The sequence below is a fragment of the Ranitomeya imitator genome, chromosome 2 (genome assembly GCF_032444005.1).
Source record: "Ranitomeya imitator isolate aRanImi1 chromosome 2, aRanImi1.pri, whole genome shotgun sequence".
Taxonomy (NCBI): domain Eukaryota; kingdom Metazoa; phylum Chordata; class Amphibia; order Anura; family Dendrobatidae; genus Ranitomeya; species Ranitomeya imitator.
In genome coordinates this window covers 215,027,644-215,045,083 of record NC_091283.1, presented here as the reverse complement: position 1 = coordinate 215,045,083, position 17,440 = coordinate 215,027,644, and the positions used below count along the sequence as shown (strand labels likewise).

Below are 17,440 nucleotides of genomic sequence, written 5' to 3'. Positions count from 1 at the left end.
TAGTCCTCGTATATATGAAATTGATGCCTACAAGAACTGTTATCGTTGTACTGTGGTATTTTGTCTATAGAATTGTTATTTTCAAAAAAATAAAGGAAAATAGACACAATGTTAGTTATTCCAACATACAATTGTGCTCAAAAGTTTACATACTCCTGCAGAATTTTTGCTTTCTTGGCCTTTTTTCGGGGAATATGAATGAGAACACCAAAACTTTTTCTCCACTCATGGTTAGTGGTTGGGTGAAGCCATTTATTGTCAAAATACTGTTTTGTTTTTTTTTAAATCATAAAGACAACCCAAAAGTACACACGCTCTTTTACTAGTGTGGTATTGAGTCGCCCGCCAGGGCCGAGGGGTACCCGGGACCAGGTCTGGTGTTCACAGGGGGATGTCACGGTGGCGACCCGATCCAAGGCTCTGGGCGCCCATATTAAAGGGGAAATTGAATAAAGTTTAGGTTTGTGATGCCACCTGTGGTATTCGGTCAGTGTGGACCGATGCTGCTTAGAGAGGTCCACTGGGGTGATGTTATGGCAGCTAGATGGTATAACTTCCCGCAGGTGAACTATATTCCCAGGGCTCCCGGTGTGTACATGGAAGATGGTGAATGGTGCATTAAATAAGGAGGACACAGGTTTGCAGTCTCTTTATCTTGTTTACGGAAGACTTCAGGCAGCCACAGTCCAGGGCACTGGATCACAGGGCATGCAGGGTCCGGCCGGCTTGGAGGCAAGTTGGGAGTCCCCTGTTCCAGGCGGAGATTAAAGCCTTCCTCTAGCGCGGTGATGTTGTAGTCCCTCACTGTCTCTGGCTTTAGATAAGGCCCTCACAGTTCTTATCTCTGTCCCCCATATACGATAGGACAATACCTGCATGACAGGTAACTCAAGCCTTTTTACAGGGACTCTAGCACGCCCCGGGCTCTATGTGTTACTGTGTCTCAGGTGTGTGTGGCGTACAGGTAACTTGCAGTTCAGCTGTCCTGCTGGTCTCTGATGTAAGTCGTATAGCCCCTTACAACCTCAGTGGTCCGGCTACCAGTGTCTGCGCTTTGCCAGGGAGACAGTCTGCTCGCTGCTGTCCTCCCCCTGGTGTCCTAGCCTGTGCTCCTCTCTCCTACACACTCACTGCAATATGTTCTGCTTTCAGTGTTGTCTCTGTCCAGGAGCTGCAGCACTCTGTAGTGGCTGCACGGCCCCTCATACGTTCTTCCTGCCTCAGACTGCTGCAGTCTGCTGTCTGGCACTAACTAATTCACTTTCCCTCCAAAACTACCATATATATCGGGAGTCACCTAGTGAATAGGATCAAAAGTTCCCCCTGGTGGCCTGGAGTGTGAACATGTTGCATGCTTGTGTTTACCTGGTGAAAGCTATCTTTTCATGCCTCCAAGCATAACATCACTCTCCCCGTGAGGAAAGCAATGTTACTGTGATGACCAGGACCATGGGGCGCCACAGTATTGCTACAGCTATGGTTACTTCACATTTAAAAGGGATTGTCTGTAACGCTCATGTCCAGACTGGATGGCACGAGCTTGGATTGTGGCTCCCCTGTGCCACAAACTAGACATATCCTGGAGGGGCGTGACTAAGCAGCTACCTTGCTGTTCACTGGAGCCTCCAGTGGTGAGGTCAGGCTTGTGCAACAGGTAGCTGCCAGGTACCACTCCAGGGTGGTGATTGGCAGTAGCAGCTGATCTCACAGGGGGACAGGACACTAACGACAGGTGCAGATGGGTACTGTAGATAGCTGATGTTCAGAATGGCAAGTACTGGCGGGCACGGATGATGTACAGGCGGGCACGGCTTGCATTTTGACAGGCAGGCGGGAGTGGCTGGTGCTCAGGCCAGCAGGCAGGCGCAGTTCAGACTGGACGAGCAGGAACAGTTTCGGGAAGGACTGGGACACAGGCAAGTACGAGGTGAACACAGGAACAGATAGAACTCAGTTTAGACAGGACAAACAAGGAGCCACAGAGGCGGAATGGGAGCAGAGCAGGGCCACAGAGGTAGAACGGGAGCAGAGCAGGGCTGCAGAGGTGGAACGAGAGCAGAGCAGGGCCGCAGAGGTGGAACGGGAGCAGAGCCGCTGATGCGGAGAAGGAGCAGAGCAGGGCCACAGAGGCAGAACGGGAGCAGAGCAGGGCCAGAGAAGCAGAACGGGAGCAGAGCAGGGCCACAGAGGTGGAACGAGAGCAGAGCAGGGCTGCAGAGGTGGAACGGGAGCAGAGCAGAGCGGCTGATGTGGAGAAGGAGCAGAGCAGAGCCGCAGATGCGGAGAGGGAGCAGACAGGACCAGATTCACACAAGTACTTACAGTGAAGTAACAAGTGTACACCAGGGGCATTAACGTTGTGCAGGGCCAACCGGATAGAGTCAGGTGCTGGTACAGGTACTGCGAATTAAAGGAGTAGGAACAAGGATAGACACAGCAGGGTAGGGAAGGCTCCAGACAAGGATACAAACAAGTTCAGATATAGGACTTAGTTTAGACATGGGAAAGGTAGGATACAGGTACAGACCTGGGTATACAGCCCCCAGAGTGGCGGAAACAAAAGCAGAAACAGGACAGGCCCTGGCAACTCAGTAGTAGAGCACAGACTGAGTGGGAATGTTGCTCAGGTATTTTCCCATTGGTGGGGATGCCTTAAGTACCCGCTGCCTCTTGGCAATAGGCTAGGGACACATTAGGAATGCGCACACTGTCCCTTTAAGAATCAGGAAGTGCAGGCGCCACCGCCCTAACCACAGTCAGGAAGTATGCACACACCAAGCAGAGGACACATGGTTTACAACATGGGGCAGTCGGAGGGCAGAACTCACAGCATGGCCTGGAGTGGTGAGTAAGTCAGTATATCAACCTGATGGGAGATGGGAAGTCATGCAGTGATGTCAGCAGGGATGTTACATTGTCCACTACTAGGACAACCCCTTCTTGATCAAAATGTTTGGCCACCATAAAACATCCCGTGCCGGAGCCATTCCCGCAGTGTCGGCACTTGCTCTCTCCAGGGCTCTTGTGCCGTTGTTGTGACACATGATGCCGGGGCCCAACTGTCTACGCTTTGGGACAAATCGAATATGAAAAGGAAGTCCAGGCTTGGGCTAATCTCTGATTTCCTCTTCATGCTCAATACGACACAAGGCAGGGACAGTGACACCAGCACTGATTGGATGCTAGGGTCACATGTCAAAACACAGCATGAGAGCTCTGAGGACAGAGACTGGCAACACCGAGGGAACGACGCTGTCAATCTAGGTGCGTATAGGTTTTATTATGTTATCAGGGCCAAGCGTGGGGTATGAGAAGTTGTCCAAGTAGTGGACAACTTCTTTAAGTTTAGGGACCCACTAAAGGTTTTGCTGTGACGTGGCAGTGGGCGTCATGCAGTCTGATCATAACACTTATTAAAAAAAACCTGGTTCATTTTTTTAAATTTTTACTTAGCTGCAGTAGATCAGAGGATGTGCGGTTTATGACTTTTTCCTACAGTTATGTTGGATTCAATATAATTTCTGTTGTGTGGAAAGTTCTGTATTAATTCTCAGCCCTGGAGATGAGCCTGTCTAATCCACTGTAACTGAATTCTCCTTGAATTTTACAAAACCTTGTATTGCCCAAAATGTTTATTTTGCCATTTGATCCACAAGAATTCAACAAAATGGAGGCCAAATACTACCGTCATTTTGCTGAGCTGTAGAAGGCCAAGCAAATTGTTAAAAATAAAAACAGTGATTGCCGCACTACTCACCTGTCCGGCCATCCTCACATCCCGCCATTCCTTCCTCTGAGCCTCTTATTTTCCCCTTTACACATCACATGAATTCCCTTTTGACTATAGGATAGGATTTCCAGCACGACCAGTCCTCTGACGTCTGACAAGTGTCATGCAATTTGCAGCACGACTTCCAGTGACATCTGAGGCCTGGTCATGCCAGGAGTCCTGGCCTGGAGTGAAGAAGCTGAGAGAATACATGCAACATGGAAAGGGGAGAAGAATAGGAGAACCATTTGACGGGCCAAACCCTAGAGCATAATAAGGAACATTCAGTATGCTGTAAATCAAATTTTCCTGGAACACCTAATTGATCTGGCAAATTTGAATGTTGGAAAATCCGCTCATCTCTGTTCAGCAGCCAACAGCAAAGATGATGGAAACAACCAAGGCTGGACACCATCTTTCAAAGAATCTTATTACTGCCACTTGGGCTGCTTCTGTGGTACACCCTTGAGCAAGACGTGTACATCTGCATTACATCTTCCGAGGCCCCAGTGCAAAATCTCTACCTGGAACCTCCTCACAACATTTGCATCTTTTTAAATTACTGTATTTTTTGGACTATAAGATGCACTTTTTCCCCCAGATCTGGGAGGAAAATGGGGGTGCGTCTTATAGGCCGAATGCAGCTTACCAAGAGGGTGGCGGTTGCAGAAGTCGGGCGAACCTGCGTTCCTGAGCTGGGAGAAGGTGGTGTTCGGCGTCAATGGACCCCGATTTGACGCATTACATTTTTTCCCCCTTTTTCCTCCTGAAAATTTGGGGTGCGTCTCATGGTCCGAAAAACATGGTAGGTCATTTTTATTGATACAAATACAGAAATCAAAATAAAGACACAATCCTTTGACTAATGGTATGGTAACACCCACTTGTCAATTTATTCATAAATGTTCAGGAGGAATAAGAGGAACATCACGCTGTAGAGTTATAGGAAAAGATGTTCCCCCGCTGTTGTTCCAGAAGATACAAATGACTGGCAAGGCACGAGTGGGCCGACGGCCGGACAGGTCTTCCTTAGACAATTTTTTTCTGCAGTAAATTGTGATTACCAGTTTGCATTCTGGGGCAGAGTTATGATAATTGTGACTAATTGTTGTAGGTAACGCCTGTAAATGTATGCTGTTTATCTCCTACATACATGAATTACGTACATTGCTACTTGACATAATTATATTTAATTTACATAATTAGGATTAGTTTTATAGATTTATTGTTAGAAGCTTTTGTATTGTGTTCATCCATTTTTAGATGAGGCGATATTACTCCAGCTAATAAGCCAACCAGAATTTCTTAGGTACAGAGCTCATCGGACCATGTGGTGACAGCCTTATATGAAGATACGCGAGGTCCATGTAAAGTGCTCACCTGAGAGAGTTGTGGTAGTACAAATCCCGTAAAAGCTCAGTACCGGTAGCTGCCGCCTCACGGCTGAGGATGACCTCCACCAAGATGCTTGACCAGAGGAGACAATTCACTGTTTCAGGCTGCACCACCAAAATAAAGATTCTTGATCCAGACATGAATTTGATAGTTTTTATTCCGCAACGTGTTTTTCAACGTTGTCTTCATCAACACACCAATCCGGCATCGAAGCACGTTGTGGAATAAAAACGCCTTATTATATCTTCGGATGAAGGATCTTTATTTTGTAGTGCAGCCTATAACAGTGAATTGTCTCTTCTCACCACACATGCATTTCTTATATTCTCGATTATCACAATTTGATTTCCTTAAAGGGATTCTGTCCACTTCCCCAAGTCTCCCACACTGTACACTTTTCTTTATTACACTGTTAATATAGCTTAAAATAAACCCATTTGGGTGACTTTTTGCTTTATATATTACCCTAATATCATTTTATAAGTTGACCAGTGATACAAAGCAAGGGGGCAGGTTTGAAACCATATTAAAAGTTGAAGATATACTTTGAGGAGGTTTGGGGGACATTGGGAAAGTGACTGGTTTCCTTTAATTGAATTTTTGTTTTTGCATACATTCCCACAGTGACCTGAAAACACCTTATTTTTATACCTATATGTTTTGTCCACATCACCAGGTCTGGACTGGGCCACGGGAGGACAGGAGAATCCTCCGGTGGGCCCCTGTGAAGGAGCGCTAATAAGTACTGCTGTTGCACTCGATTCACAATTTGCAGAAAAAGGTATAATATAATCATTCATTAAACAAGCTAGCCAAATTAATATTACATAAGGGAAAAGTACATTTGTGTACAGGGTCAGGATATTTTTGCATGTAGTTGAACGGTGGGCACAAAGAATCAATGTTACTGGCGGGCCTTTACCAAACCAGTCCGACACTGCACATCACCATTATAGTTCTTCAAATTCTTGCACGAGTTAGAATTTAATCCTTTGTGACACCAGTCCTCAAACAGCTTATCACAACTCCTCCAAGCATGAAAATACAGGATCCCCAGGCAAGTCCATAGCCCCAGCTGAACTGGGAATCGGGAAGAAGAAATTTTGCCGCCTGAAACTTTAGGGAAAATAGTATAAGAGCACTGATCTGCAATAAAACTACAGGGAGAAAAAGACAATTTATTAGCAAAGGACAAATATACAGGTTTTAATAAATACATAAGTCTGTACAATATTGTGCGAAAGGACAGCAAATATAGACATCGAGCAAAGAAATGAATCTAATAGCACAAATTCCACATACAGCTACAGCAAAGGCATTAATGATTAGTGGGGGGTAATAGTTTAAATTATATGAATTAAAATGAAATTCCGAGCATAAATGAAAAACTCAGCTTTTGGCTAGTCACGTGAAGCTTTACATCTCTGAAATGATCGTTCTTTACTAATCACTGACGTTGATAGTTCCACTATGTGCTGTGCTGTCGGCTACATTGCTTATGTCACTGCTTCTTGGTGGGAAGATGGCCCTGAGTTGCAAAGGCTTTATATAGAGGACAATGGTCATTTCTGAATTATATCATTACAAAACTTTTGACAAAAAGCTGAAAAGGAAAATTCAGGATTCAGAAAAGGCAGAGGAGCAAGAGATGTAATTGCTAACACTAGATGGAGAAGACCAAAGAATACAACAAGATCTATTTTTGCTTCGTCGATTATAGCAAAGCCTTTGACTGTGTTGATCACCAGAAACTTTGGAATACCATGAAGGATATTGGAGTGTTGAACCATCTGATCAGTCTAATTAGGAACCTTTACATCAACCAAGAAGCAACATTGTGAACGGAGCACATCAACATGGCATGGTTCAACATAGAGCGAGGCGTCAAACAAGGCTCCATTTCTCTTCAATTTATATGGAGAAGCTATTTCCAGGAAGGCTGGACTTGTCGAAAAAGAAGGAATCAAAATAGCTGGATGAATTATCAACAATCTTAAATAAGCAGATGATACAACATAAGAGACCACATTCTTCTGTGAATAAACAGAAATTGACTTGCTCACAAATGTGCATTCTTTTCTCCGAGCGCTCGTTAGTTGAGGGCCTTATCTCTTAATTTGGCCTCACTGGTGATCCTGCATATCTGACTTTGGGTCAGAACAAAAACAGCTACAGCAATAGCCACAAGCATAGATGGACTGAAGGACTTATGGAGTGTCAAAATGGAAAGCTCAAGCATGAGACTACTACTCAATACAAAGAAGTCAGAAAACTGTAATAAAGTGAAGGTAGCCATGTGAGCCAAATGGTAGAGGAGGCCATAGAGAAAATGACTCGAGATGGTTAACATCTAGGCTTCCTGACTGTATTTGAGAGGGTGACAGAGAAATTGCCCCCAGAGCAATGGGGAGAGGTCCCAGCTCCATATCTTACTGGGAAACCGCAGAACAAGTACTACGACCTTGCCCTTTAGGATGCCAAAGAGTACAACAAGCTGAAGGCATAGATTATGGCATGTTTGGGTGTCACCCTGGCAGTCTAGGCTTAAGGGGTGCACCTCTGGTGCTATCAAAGGGACAACCCTCCTAAGTCCCAGATGTTCGACTTGTTACACCTGGTGCAAAAATGGCTGCAGCCGAAGACCTCCACTCCTGCACATCAGAACTGATCGACCTTGTGATTAGCCGACTTATTGACGCCGATAGTTTGCCTGGACGTCCACCTTTTGGCTTTTGAACAGATGGATGGACTTCCTTTTGTACTTTTCCTACTGACATGGCGCTCACATGATGACGTTTGGCAATCTTCTTGGCCAAGAGACCGCTATCGATGAGCTGAATTATGCTGTTTCTCTTTTCGTATGAAATCTTCTTCATGGCAGCTCCTCGATTCAAACCAGTGACCTTTCACTTGGGAATCAACCTAATAACACACTGAGCTATTAGGGAATGTGAGAACAGGTTGTATTTTGTAGTATTCAAGAAGAAAGATTTTTCCACCACCATGAACATAACAGTAACAATGCAGTGACATGATGAGAAATGGAGAAGTATACTAATATTCAGCATTAACGAAGACTGAACTGCGTAGAAAAGACGTTACAGTGTAATGGAGAAATCCTGGAACTGCAGAGGAATTTTCTCATTGAGAGCTTAAAATCTGTGTTGAAAAATAATAATTTTACCAATGACAAGAAAATATGCAAGCAAAGTATTGTCACAGCGATGGGCACTAAAGAAGCAATTGCTTTTGTTAACATTTTTATGGGCTCTACTGAAGATAAATAATCACAATTGCAAAGTATAAGGACAATATAATTCTATACCAAAGAAATGTAGACAATTTCATTTTTGTATGGAAGGGTGATGAAATTTGCTCAAAAACAATTGTACTAATATCAACACATATATCAATCAGGGAACTAAGGGACTCTATTAAAAATACAATTTGCTGAAAAGGAATATCTCCACAAATTAATTGATAATGCCTTTCAAAAAGCAATGCTTATTGATCAAGAATTATGCCTCAGCAATAGCAAGAAAAACAATAAAAAAGACAACCCATTCAAATTAAGCTTGATTACTACCTACAATAAGGCACATTTAGAAATATGAAAAATCTGTGATCTTGCTTGGGTGCTGAGTGTCTTTGGCGTGCTCAAAAATATGTTCGAATCTCCGTGCCTGGGATAACAAACAGCCTTGAGACACACAGGCACAGGGACTTGAACAGATTTTTCACCTTTGTTTTTTTCACTGATTTTATCCAGGGGTATAGTCAGCATTTTAAGCCCACAGGTACGACACAGAATTTGATAATATTAGGTCGTCATATCGAATACGTCATCATTCGGGTTGAGCGTAAGCGCTCGCTACTCCAGTTTGCATCGGGTGCTCGCGTATGCACCGAATATCGCGGGTGCTCGAGTGACATGCTGGAGTTCCTGCCCCGTATGTTTCATGGTTGTTAGACAAAACTAGCTGTCATATCGTCATGTTTTTTTTACTTTTGAAAAAAAAAAACAATTCGTACTCCAACCCTAACACAACCCAAAACACAGCCCTAACCCCAACCCCAACCCTAAATCCAAAAAATGAAAAAAAATATTTTATAATTTTTTTCTAACTAAAGGGGTGAAAAATTCGAAAAAGTTCGATTTACTATTTTTTTTCTTTTGATCATTGTGATAGGGCATATCACAGTGATCAAAAGAAAAAAATGCCCTATTGTTGCAGGGTACCGGCCGGCAGATCTCAGCAGGCGCACTCTGCATGCGCCTGTCATTCTTTTTCCAGGAAGATGATGCGGAGGGCTGGGAGACAGATCAGGAGGGCTCTGGGATGGTGGAGTTAATGTTAGGGCTGGGGGGGCCGCATTTCTCTCTTCTCTGATATGGTAAATCATATCAGACAATGGAGAAATTAATTTTAAATTGGACTTTTTTGTTTATTACCTGACAGGAGACCATAAAAAACGGCCCTGATCATGTTCTCCAGCTCTCAGCTACCCCCGATAGCCAAGACCTGGAGCTTTATCGATGCTGGGAGGCGCTACAGCCTTATTTTTCAACGTCGTTAAAAAGTGTGTCATCTGACCAGAGCCCCTTCTTCAAAAGAAGGGGCAAACATTTCAGACTCTAGATGAGCAAAGCTGCTAGAGTCAGACCTGAAAGACTGGCAGCAGTAATTGCAGTTAAAGGTGGTCCTTCAACGGACTCGGGGTGTAGGGGAGCTGGATAAAAATGCACCTCACAATTTTCAGATTTATATTTTTTAAATATTTAGAAAACCCAGTATCATTTATTTACACTTCACAAATACTTGATACTTTGTGCTGATATCACATGAAATCCGAATAAAATACATTCAATTTGTGGGTCTAACATGAAGAAAATGTGGAAAAGTTTGCAGGGCATGAATAATTTTTTAAGGCAATCTATATGAAGCTGTCATACTTGAGTCGCGAGACCTGCGGCCAGTCTGTGCATTGTGTTCTGATCTCAGTCCAATTTACACATATGTCCGAATGCGCCCATAGACTTGCTGAAAGGTTTTTCTAAAGCCACGTTCACACGGTCAGTATTTGGTCAGTATTTGTAGCCAAAACCAGGAGAGGAACAATCAGAGGAAAAGTATAATAGAAACAAGTGCTCTTTTTCTCCAGGAAACTTTTCCCAGCAGATCCTTTCTACTTACTGATATACGTGTTGATTAGAGATAAGCAAATATGTTCGGAAAACGATCTCCAAACATAAATGCGACACAAATATGGCACATTCTAATTCGTGATCGGTAACACAAGCATTTTTGTTAAAATCGGGAAAAAGTCGGTACAATTTACATAGTTACATAGTTATTAAGGTTGAAGGAAGACTATAAGTCCATCTAGTTCAACCCATAGCCTAACCTAACATGCCCTAACATGTTGATCCAGAGGAAGGCAAAAAACCCCATGTGGCAAAGAGTAAGCTCCACATTGGGGGAAAAAATTCCTTCCCGACTCCACATACGGCAATCAGACTAGTTCCCTGGATCAATGCCCTATCAAGGAATCTAGTGTATATACCCTGTAACATTATACTTTTCAAGAAAGGCATCCAGTCCCCTCTTAAATGTAAGTAATGAATCACTCATTACAACATCATACGGCAGAGAGTTCCATAGTCTCACTGCTCTTACAGTAAAGAATCCGCGTCTGTTATTATGCTTAAACCTTCTTTCCTCCAGACGTAGAGGATGCCCCCTTGTCCCTGTTTCAGGTCTATAATTAAAAAGATCATCAGAAAGGTCTTTGTGCTGTCCCCTCATATATTTATACATTAAAATAAGATCACCCCTTAGTCTTCGTTTTTCCAAACTAAATAGCCTCAAGTGTAATAACCTATCTTGGTATTGCAGACCCCCCAGTCCTTTAATAACCTTGGTCGCTCTTCTCTGCACCCGCTCCAGTTCAGCTATGTCTTTCTTATACACCGGAGACCAGAACTGTACACATTATTCTAAGTGTGGTCAAACTAGTGACTTGTATAGAGGTAAAATTATGTTCTCCTCATGAGCATCTATGCCTCTTTTAATGCATCCCATTATTTTATTTGCCTTTGTAGCAGCTGCCTGACACTGATCACTGAATATGAGTTTGTCATCCACCCATACACCCAGGTCTTTTTCATTGACGGTTTTGCCCAGAGTTTTAGAATTAAGCACATAATTATACATCTTATTACTTCTACCCAAGTGCATGACCTTACATTTATCCCCATTAAAGCTCATTTGCCATTTATCAGCCCAAGCTTCTAGTTTACATAAATCATCCTGTAATATAAAATTGTCCTCCCCTGTATTGATTACCCTGCAGAGTTTAGTGTCATCTGCAAATATTGAAATTCTACTCTGTATGCCCCCTACAAGGTCATTAATAAATATGCTAAAAAGAAGAGGGCCTAATACTGACCCCTGTGGTACCCCACTGCTAACCGCGACCCAGTCCGAGTGTGCTCCATCAATAACTACCCTTTGTTTCCTATCCCTGAGCCAGCTCTCAACCCACTTACACATATTTTCCCCTATCCCCATTATTCTCATTTTATGTATCAACCTTTTGTGTGGTAAAAGTGCAGGAAAATAATAGCGTTTCCACTAAATTATTTCAAAGTAGATGATAGATAGATAGATAGATAGATAGATAGATAGATAGATAGATAGAAATTCAGCAGCCGCGTAATGTAAAATCACTGCAGAAGCCGGCAGGATAGAAGAGATGGATTACATACAGTAAATACATATTGAATAAATAGATATATAGATGTCAGTGACAAATTCAATTAGTACATTGTGTGCGCAAATTACTGTGCATGTATTTAATTAATAAAAGATAATTTTTCTGAAAAAAAATGGCGTGCGCTCCCGTGTAATTTTTGTAACCAGCTGAGGGAAAGCTGATGGCTGGGGGCCAATGTTTATAGCCTGGGAAGGGGTTAATACCCATGGAGCTTCCCAGGCTATCAATATCAGCTCACAGCTGTATACTTATCTTTTACTGGCTATTAAAATGGGGGACCCTAAAAAAAATGAAGTAGGGTCCACCTATAATAACCAGCAAAGGCTATGCAGACAGCTGTGGGCTGATATTAATAGCCTAGGAAGGTGCCATGGATACTGCCCCCCGGGCTAAAAAATCAGCTTTCAGCCACCCCAGAAAAGGTGCATCTCTAAGATGCGCAAATTCTGGCACTTAGCCTCACTCTTCCCAATTGCCCTGGAGCGGTGGCAAGTTGGGTGACAGTTGGAGGGGGGTTGATGTCACCTTTGTATTGTCAGGTGACATCAATCCCCGAGGTTAGCCATGGAGATGTTCCATATTTGTGCGATCGTTTTCCGAACATATTTTTTCATCTCTAATATTGAAATATTCTCTCATCTCTAGTGTTGCTTTCCCACATTTTGAACAGTCCAATAATTATTAATTATTACACATTACCTGACGCGAGAAGCAGGAGAGACATGCTGCAAAATCTCAATGGCTGCTTCACTTGGCAGATCCATAGCACACAAACAATAAACCAAACTCCGCAAATAAGTGTAGCACAAAACACCAACACCAGGGTAGCCATTTGCCAGTCTATGAAAGAAATACATAATACAATTTACAATTGTTATCGATACATGACACGAAACACAGATATAGGCTATGTTCACACGGTGCATTTTTGTTGCTGCAAATTAAAAGCTGCTTTTTACAGTACAAGCAAAAGCTATGAGATTTCAGAAATCACACTTTTTTTTTCCTGACTTAATTGTAAAACTGCTGCTTTTTAAAAAAAAATCTGCAGCATGTCACTTCTTTCAGCATTTTTTCACCATAGAAAGGAAGCACAAAAGCACTGGAAAAAATGCATCTTTGGTAAAAAAAACCCCTAACTTTATTAAAAATGTACTCTATACAAACGACACATATGCACCAAAAAACACAGCATAAAACACAGGAAAGAAACACAGCATATAACACAGAATAAAACACAGAATAAAACACAGAATAAAACACAGCAAAAAACACAGCATAAAACACAGGAAAAAAAAAACAGCAAAAAACACAGCATAAAACACACCAAAACTTGCTTTATCTAAGCAGCATCTTTACTGCCAAGAAAGCAAGTTTTGCCTGCAGAAAAAAAACACAACTTAGTACGCAGCCATAACCCTATATGATTAAGGTGATCAAAGGAGACCGTGGTTTTTACTATATGCAGCGATGCCGTGGTATTGTTGTATATAGTACAAGTGATCAGATGATCGCAGATTAAAGTCCCTTTAAAAAGTTATACAACATTTTATAAAATATGAAAAATAAATAAAAAAACCCATAAAAGTTGAAATCAACGCCTCCTTTTCCCCCATTAAAATTAAACTCAACTCCGGGAAATTTGAGTTTTTTCCAGAAACTTGATGGAATTGTCAATAAAAGTTTAAAAACGTATGAAGCGTTTATAATTGCGCTCCAGGAACCATAGATACATGAATGCCAAGACTGAGATGTTCCATGCAGGTCATACAATTGTAACAAAACTAATCAATAAAATACAATATTCTTCTCTACCAGCGGACCTAATTCTTGTGTTCTATATATTGACCAAGGTGCTCTTCTCCTACTCACCGCTGTGCAGGACGGATCTGCAGTGCCACGCGTCCATTTGTTTATTGCATATTTCCCACAGAGATAGAGAGAAATGCTTGGAGGTCACCCAGGCAGGACTAACAAGAGCCACCACGTCTAAAGCCAGCGCCAGGAATCCACAGAGAAGAACAATCAATGTGAAATGCCTGGGAGGCATCGCCGGAGGCCGCTCACACGTCTCTGGAGGCATCGCAACCACGGATGGAAAAAAAAGAAAGATTTAGGAATTAAAACCCAGATTCTTCTGATTTCCAATCTCATCTACACATTCCCCGGTCTGGCTGGTAACGTCTACACCTCACACCGCTCTTTGGAAAATGTTCTGTATCCTTCATCCCGTCCTCCGAAGGCATCACATGATGCTGACACCGTAAGCCCCACAAAACAATGTAGCACACACATGTGACACCGTGTGACCTTCAGCGTGGACCTCTCTGGACCTGCAGCCCGTGCACAACAGCAGAATGACTTCAGAATGTGACACAGATTGATCATTGTTAATAAAATTACTCGTTTTTTTTTGTTGGACTAAATGAAACTGAGTTTCAGTAATAATCTGAAACATATCTATCTATCCCATATGGACAAAAGTATTGGGACGCCTACGCATCACAATTAAGGCATCGGCACAAATCGGTCTGAGATTGGACCGCCGTGTACGGACTGACCGCAGCTCACCCGAGCTTCATGTATATCTATGAACGGAAGTCTAAACGAGCCTTTACAGGAGCTTTAAGGAAATCCCTTCCTAATTGCATAATCATCAGTATGGAATGGGCCTCTCCTTTAAAGAGTAACCGTCGTTTTAATTTTTATTTCATAAATAATAGTTCACATGAAAAAAAAAAACAAAAAACTGTAATATATTTGATCAGAGAAATTCGCTTCTTGCTCCTCCTCAGTCATTATCAATTCCCGGATAAAATCTGCATTCAGTGAAGACAGGTTTCCCCATTACCGAGATATGAGATGACAGTTGGTGTTTTTTAAATTCTATGAAGGGAGGAGCTAGAAACAGATCCATAGAACTTTATGAGCACTAACTGAAGCACAATGTTCAGATTTATGCTTTTAAAATATATAGAAAACACTGCGTCATTTCCTTTTCACTTCTCAAATACTTAGTATATGTTGAGATCCCAGTGCAAAACATGTACATTTGTAGGTGTAATGTGGAAATGTTCACAAGATGTAATACTTTTTCAAAGTACTGTGTGTGTGTGTATATAGATAGATAAATAGATAGAGTGGGGGAAACAATTATTTGATCCCTCCTGATTTTGTAAGTTTGTCCACAGACAAAGATATGAACAGTCTATAATTTTAAGTGTAGGTTCATTTTAACTTTGAGAGATAGAATATCAAAAATAAAATCCAGAAAATCACATTGTCTAAATTATATAAATTTAGCATTTTGCAGTGAGAAATAAGTATTTGATCCCCTACCAACCATTAAGAGTTCTGGCTCCTACAGACCAGTTAGACTCCTAATCAACTCGTTACCTGCATTAAAGACAGCTGTCTTATAGTCACCTTTATATAAGCCTCCTGTCCACATACTCAATCAATCAGTCAGACTCTAACCTCTACAACATGGGCAACACCAAAGATCTTTCTAAGGATGTCAGGGACAAGATCATAGACCAGCACAAAGCTGGAATGGGCTACACAACCATAAGTAAGACGCTGGGTGAGAAGGAGACAACTGTTGGGGCAATAGTAACAAAATGGAAGAAATACAAAATGACTGTCAATCGACATCGATCTGGGGCACCATGCAAAATCTCACCCCGTGGGGTATCCTTGATAGAGAGGAAAGTGAGAGATCAGCGTAAAACTACATGGGGGAACTTGTTAATGATCTCAAGGCTGCTGGGACCACAGTCACCAAGAAAACTATTGGTAACACATTACGCCGTAAAGGTTTAAAATCCTGCAGTGCCCGCAACGTCCCCCTGCTCAAGACGGCACATGTGCAGGCTGGCTGAAGTTTACCAATGAACACCTGGATGATTCTGTGTGTGATTGGGAGAAGGTGCTGGTCAGATGAGATAAAAATTGAGCTCTTTGGCATTAAGGCTGGGTTCCCATTGCGTTATGGGACCGCGTTAAACGGACAGCGTTGCACGGCGAAATTAACGCCGTGCAACGCGGCCGTTAACGCGCCCATTCACGCTAATGGGAACGCGCTACACTAGCGTGTGCCATGTTCGGCACGCGCTAGCGACGCGCCGGAGATTTCTGGCGCGCCGCGGACGCTGCTTGCAGCGTCCGAGGCGCGCCCGCGGTCCGTTCCCCGCTCTCGCAGATCGGGGATCTGCGAGAGCGGGGACGTTACCGCGACCCCGAACGCGGCCCCATAAAAAACATTGCGTTAGCGCAATCCGCTAGCGCTAAACGGATTGCACTAACGCAATGCGACCCTAGCCTAACTCAACTCACCGTCTTTGGAGGAAGAGAAATGCTGCCTATAACCCAAAGAACACCGTCCCCACTGTCAAGCATGGAGGTGGAAATGGAAACATTACGTTTTGGGTGTGTTTCTCTCCTAAGGGCACAGGACTACTTCACTGCATCAATGGGAAAATGGATGGACTGATGTACCGTAAAATCCTGAGTGACAACCTCCTTTCCTCTGCCAGGACATTAAAAATGGGTTGTGGCTGGGTCTTCCAGCAAGACAATGACCCAAAACATACAGCCAAGGCAACAAAGGAGTGGCTCAAAAAGAAGCACATTAAGGTGATGGAGTGGCCTAGCCAGTCTCCAGACCTTAATCCCATTGAAAACTTATGGAGGGAGTTGAAGCTCCAAGTTGCCAAGTGACAGCCTCAAAATCTTAATGATTTAGAGATGAGGTTTAGAGATTAAGGTCAGGACTTTGACTAGGTCACTCCAAAGTCTTAATTTTGTTTTACTTATGACATTCAGAGGTGGACTTGCTGTGTTTTGGATCATTGTCCTGCTGCATTACCAAGTGCACTTCAGCTTGAGGGCACGAACAGATGGCTGGACATTCTACTTCAGGATTTTTTGGTGGACAGCAGAATTCATGGTTCCATTTTACCACAGCAAATCTTCCAGGTTCAGATGTAGCAAAACAGCCCCAGACCATCACACTGCCACCACATTTCACTGTTGGCATGATGTCCCTTTTCTAAAATGCTGTATAACTTCTACGCCAGATGTAAGGGACATAAACCTTCCAAAAGGTTCAACTTTTGTCTCGTCAGTCCACATAGTATTTTCACTAAAATCTTGGGGATTATCAAGATGTTTTATGGCAAAACTGAGATGAGCCTTTATGTTCTTATTGCTCAGCAGTGGTTTTTGTCTTTGAACTCTTCCATGCAGGCTATTTTTGCCCAGTCTGTTTCTTATGGTGGCGTCATGAACACGGACCTTAACTGAGGCAAGTGAGGCCTTCAGTTCCTTGGATCTTGTTGTGGAGTCTTTTGTGGCCTCTAAGATGAGTCGTTGCTGCTCCTTTGAGGTAATTTTGGTTGGCTGGCCACTCCTGGAAAGTTTCACTACTGTCCCATGTTTTCGCCATTTATGGATAATGGCTTTCACTGTGGAACGCTGGAGAAATGGCTCTATAATCTT

At 42.9% G+C, this 17,440-nt stretch overlaps 1 long non-coding RNA gene across 1 annotated transcript; it reads right to left on the bottom strand.

Annotated features, from left to right (window-relative positions):
• Positions 1-4,639: 4,639 nt before the first annotated feature.
• LOC138662692 (uncharacterized) lies at positions 4,640-14,219 on the bottom strand. Its single transcript, XR_011318057.1, has 3 exons — positions 13,814-14,219; positions 12,641-12,781; positions 4,640-6,321 (listed from the first exon to the last, which is right to left on the bottom strand). It is a non-coding gene; the product is annotated as an uncharacterized lncRNA (long non-coding RNA).
• Between the last annotated feature and the right edge of the window lie 3,221 nt (positions 14,220-17,440).